The following is a 6,000-nucleotide window of genomic DNA, read 5'->3' as shown; positions in this document are numbered from 1 at the left end:
CAAGGAAAAGGGTGAAAAGGTGAGAGAAAGGAATTTGCATTAACATGAAACTGAATCAGATGTGATATAACAATGTTTACTACTTTTAAAAGGAATCATTTAATAGCTCATGCATGATCACATTTATTAAATTCTTGTCATGTCCCCTACTTTCCTCTAATAGAATTTAATAATAAGTTATAATAATAATAAAATAATAATAATGAATGAATAAATTATAATATAATTTATCATTCAATTCAAAACACTTGTTAATATAATAATAATATAAGAAAAATAATTCTCAAAGGCTAAATTTAATAAAGTAATATTGAACAACAATAAATAAATATTATCACATAAATTATTATCATATATGCTATTTCAAACAAGATATCAAATTGATATAACCAAATGTTATATCAATTGATATATTAACAATATGAAAATAATATAATTACATAAATAATAATATTATAATATCATCTCATTTAGTTGGTAGATAATAAATATATTCATCAACATTAAAAATAAAAGATTTAAAGATTATTCAAACAAATGATAATATTAGTAAATAAATAATAATATTAATTATTCAATGATAGATAATATTGAATTTTAGTTGCATTAGTAATACTAAATAATGATTATTTTAATAGCAATTAGGAAAACCAAATGGACTTACGTGGATGGAGAGGTGTTGTTAAATTATATCCCTTGGAATGTAACCTTTGCCATTGAACACAATACATAAGGGATATATATCGAAGAAGGGAGAGGGCATGGAATCATACAAATCATAAAATGCAAGTAGCGAGCAATGGTCATCAAATATACTTCATCAGCAACAGGAAGTATCGTTGAAGGAAAAGACACGAAGGGAGTTTTTACTTGGGAATTACAACACACAAAAACAGCGGACATAGAATAGTTTGGGGAAGAGTGTGGGCAGAAGGAATGAATAGCTATTGGGAGGAGGAACACAAAAAAAAATAGAGGCACAGAGATGGTTTTATGAGAGTCGACAAAATGACAAAGGGACAAATACACTCAGTGGAGAAGATACTCAGATAGTTAAGTGCCAATACTGTGGAAAGGAAAGAGGAGCACTAGTAGTAAACAAACTCGTAAGTCCATCACTCAAACTAAAAAGACGGGAAAGAGGAGTGGCCTTCCAACGATAAACCCACATCGACGACCAACACCCAACTCTATGCGAGAATCACCATACACAGTGAGGAGAGAAAAAAAGAGAAAATGATTGGACCTATCAACCAGCATACAACATTCATTTGCATAGGAAGAGTGCCAGTCATTGCAGAGGAGAAATTACCAAGACATGAGGTAGAAGAAAGGCATCAACAACGATCATAATCAATTAGCAAAAAGGGATTAAAGATCATAACGTGAATAGGAAGTTAGGCATCAGACAACCAAGGAAAAGGACAGAACATTAGATAGAATCATATACGGTTCACATTCATACAAGGAAAAGTTACAAAGCACACAAGAATGATAAGAAAGTAGGCATGAAGCAGACGATCCCACAGATATAAATCATCAAACCTCCAAAAAGTATACTAGGCATATACATTAACACCAAACATTCTTTCCAGGGAAGAATACTTCAAATTATAAGGAGCAATTAGATTGTGATCTAATTTGACATTTAAATGATCGCATAAGTATATAATTAAAAATAATTTGGAAAAAAACACCAATCTATCCATTACAATCTCCTATATTAAGTCATACGTAGCAATTCCATCAAGAATCATATTGGAGGCATCATCATCTATTATTCCAAATAACATTAGAAGGTGATATTATCCATACCCTCCCTTACATAGAAGATTTTTGGTATGATGGTCTAATGCTATTCTCCCAATATTTCAAAGATATCCTATTGGGGACATTACAGTGGTATCAGAGCATGATTTTTCCATGCTATGGAAAAATAGTGAACGCAAATCTATGATGGAGAAAATGATAAACAAAATATTTACAAGAACAAGATATGATGAGAGATCTAAAGATGTAAGATAGCTATGGAAAAGCATAATCATATTATTTCAATTTAATGATTATTACAAAAACATTTATTACATTTGCAAATGTAAGGGAAAGAGTGGCAATTGGGAGAACTACTAATGGCACCCTACTGTTAGCACCTTCCTAAGAGGGCAATAAGGAAGAATAGCTAGGGCACCCTATTACAGTGGTATATTAGGGAGAATTGTGGTAAGGACACCCTATTGCTCTGTAATTAAGGGAGAATTGCTAGGGCACCCTATTGTAGAATTAATCAAGGGAGAATAGCTAGGGCACCCTATTGCAGCAGTATGTAGAGAGAACCATGGTCAGGACACCCTATTGCTTTATAATTAAGGGAGAACCACTAGAGCACCCTATTGTAGGAATAGTTGAGGGAGAACCACTATCAAGTCGAGTTGTGTGATTAGATACCAGGATGCTTAGTGGATGACAAGGTGTTACATGTCTATTTTGGGTAGGGAGGGCCTTTCTCGTTAGAGATTGTGAAGGGATAAGTTATGGTCCAAGGTTGGGTGGTTAAGCCCCTGACAATGTTTCCCTCTCCACAAGATGTTGGACGTGCATCAAATAAAGATAAGTTATGCATTCAAACATTTGTTGGAAATAGGTATTTTTAATTTTATGATGTATATTCAAGTAAAAGGTAAGATTAATTGAGTTGTATCATCGTTACAGCTATTTCTTTAAATGAATAAATAACTCTTATCATCAATATAGTTGGCAACTAGTTAGATTGAATGATCTTCTAACTAAATGTGGAATATATTTATTTACAAGAAATAGATTTATCTAATGGATTGTTATTTTAGTCTATCATTTATAAGAATAATGATTATGAAGATATTTTGTAATCTAATGTTATTGCCACAGTTAAGCAATCAGAAGGAAAGAAATGATACAGTGGTATTGATGCCCCAAATGATATAGTGGTATCTGATACCCTAAATAATCCAATGGTAATTGATGCCCTAATTGATACAGTGGTATCTGAAGCCCTAAATGATACAATGGTATTTGATGCCCTAAATGATCCAATTCTAATCGATGCCCTAATTGATATAGTGGTATCTAAAGCCCTATAAGATATAGTGGTATTTGATGCCCTAAATGATTCAATGGTAATTGATGCCTTAATTGATATAGTGGTATATGATACCCTAAATGATATAGTGGTATTTGATGGTAATCATCATTTGATTTTGATATGATATTTGTGGACTAATCTGGCTGATCACAGAAGTATCCCTACATTGATTTTCGGTTCAAATTCCATGGTATGTAGATTTTAATTTCCATAGTAAATTCATTGATAGTGTTTTTAGATGTTAGTTATGAGTTTTTAGTTTGAGTATTTGTAAATGTTAATCTCATTCACATGAACATAACTGATATAACTGTCTTCCTATGAAAATGAAGTAATAACTCTATTTCTTTGATATGTTAGTTGTTAGTTAACACCCGAAAAAATGTGTATGTTACACCATTTGTGGCTCTTGCTAGGGACATATGCCCCTTGTGGGCATAATGAGATTCCATCTATCTCTGGAAAAGTAGACTGAGCATCCATGCTTCACATAGTGCAAGGTGAACTTGGGTGGCCCCAAGGCCCCCAAAAGTGAGCCCCACTTCTTTCCTCTATTGAACACATAACTCTGATCATTTAAGACTTTGAACATCATTGTATTACACACATCATCCTTATAGACAATTGTCATTGCTTCATCAATACGATTTTTGGTATTTGACCTTCATTTTCTCTTTGAGAAATCTTTAGGTATACCATGATTTCCGTTGAATGAAGAATCCCCATATATTTGATCAGCTATACAAATATCTAGAACAAGGTTTTGAGTATCTCCTTGCACACAATCTGCCCTATCTTCAAGATGATGTTTCTCTTCACAAGCAAGTTTCAAAGATGGCTCACATTCATAGGATATTGCTTCCCTTTTATCAAGAGTTTGATTAGATGAGGCATTTGGAAGGTTTTCGTAATTATCCTTCAATACAATCTCTTCAATATGCATGGCTGATTCTGTATCATCTTCACATGTTTGATACAATTCTTGCTCATAGGATGAATTGGAAGATGACTCACCTTCTAAATGTATATCATGAGTTTCATCAACTTCAAAATTATCATTGGACCTATTATCTTCATCATTATGCTGATGGATTTGATTACATAAAATATCCTCTTCAAATAATGGATTTAAGAACATAGAGAACTCAAACATATCTTCGTCTACTTCCTCTTCAAACAATGGGTTCATAAATATAAAAAATTCAGATATACCTTCATGAGAATTTTCATCCGGATCATCAGATGTTTCATCAACAAGACTAATATCTTCATTATCTCTTGAAACTTCCTCTTGTTCATACACCATATGCAATTCTCTTTCATCTTTAGTATATGATTCCTATAAATTACCATCTCCTTCATCCAGTACCCCTTGAGAATGCATTGATCCATCAACTTGTTCATCCTAGTGAATTGAGAAAAAATTTGGACCATTTCGCTCAACATGTTTACAATATTCTAGATCTAACAAGGCTGAAATTTCTTCCCCACTGAGAGAATCTTCTTCCCCTTTTTTGCATTCATTGATATTTGTTTTTATACAAGTATCATCATAATTGGATTCTCCTTTAGACTGATCAAAAACCTCTTCTCCATTCAAGTATGAAACATCATTTGACTCATATGTTACTTCAGTCCTGCATTCATTCTCTTGTGCAACCAGTTCATTATCCATAAGTTTGAGAAAGATAAGAAATTTATGATCATATAAGAGACCTAGTTCTTGCATTGTGTTGAGAAGATCAGAGGATGGAGGTCTGCATTCCAAAGGTATTTCTTGATAGGCATTAAACATCCTCGTGAAAAAATGTACTACAAATTCTTCTTCTTGTTTTTCTAAGTTAAAAAATGCATCCAAAGGAGATACCTAACTTGGACTTTCATCATCTTCTTATAATATTTGAAAGAAAATCTTCAAATCAGGATCATTTGGCAAGATTCCCAACTCATGAAATTTTCTTATCAATTCCTTGTGTGGAGGCATGATGTTTGAAGGTACTTCCCAAAAAATATTCACCATCCTTATGAACAAATGTGATGTGGCCTTCATATCTTTGCAAATTGAAAAAAGTATTTAAGGGGTGTATTTGTGCTTCCTCCATGGTGTAACATAGATCCTCTTCTTGATCATAGTACATATTGTCCATGAATCAAATCATTTCCTTCTGAGTTATTTCCCTTAGCAGAGCTACCAATTGAAATTTTATTGCATAGAGTCGCCACCTCTTTCGAGGAATGTATCAACTCTGTTGATCTTCTGGTTTCTCACTTCTAGCAGAGCGTGCTTCCAAACAAAACTGATACAAATACTTATTGATTTTGTTTTGCAAAATCTGAAACTCTGGGTAACTTCACAATATATATTGTGAGAAACTATCTCCAGTAGAATTGCCAATCTATTGGTTCCCAAAACTGTAGATTGGAAATCCAAGAGCTTGTTGCTTGTTTGATATGATTCCACAATCAATTTTGGCCAATGAATGAGAATCACCTTGATTCCCCTACAATTTAGTCTCTACTAGGCCTAGGTGGTAGACCTTCACCTCAAATGTTGACTACATAGTTGAAGGCTCTTCTATAGCAAATTTAAGCTTTATGAGTTCTCCAACTAGCAAGTTCCTCAAACTCGATCAAAATGAAACTAAATGTTGTGTGTTTGAAATAATTGAATGTTTTGTACAATGGATTTAAGGTTTGTAAGAAGGAAGTTATAGATTTTTAGACTTCAAATATAGATCCAATACTTCAGTGATAAAAAGACTAGTGCTTTAGCTCATTTAGGCAACATAGTCAACTGCAAGGAAGATTATAACGTACAACTTTATAATGTTCTATGCACATGAACTATAAATAGTTTAATAATCAAGATGCAATGGGTCAAG

The sequence above is a fragment of the Cupressus sempervirens genome, chromosome 4, assembly GCF_028749045.1.
Source record: "Cupressus sempervirens isolate cs-2001-9-10 chromosome 4, ASM2874904v1, whole genome shotgun sequence".
Lineage (NCBI taxonomy): Eukaryota > Viridiplantae > Streptophyta > Pinopsida > Cupressales > Cupressaceae > Cupressus > Cupressus sempervirens.
Note: the sequence above shows the minus strand (reverse complement) of the source record.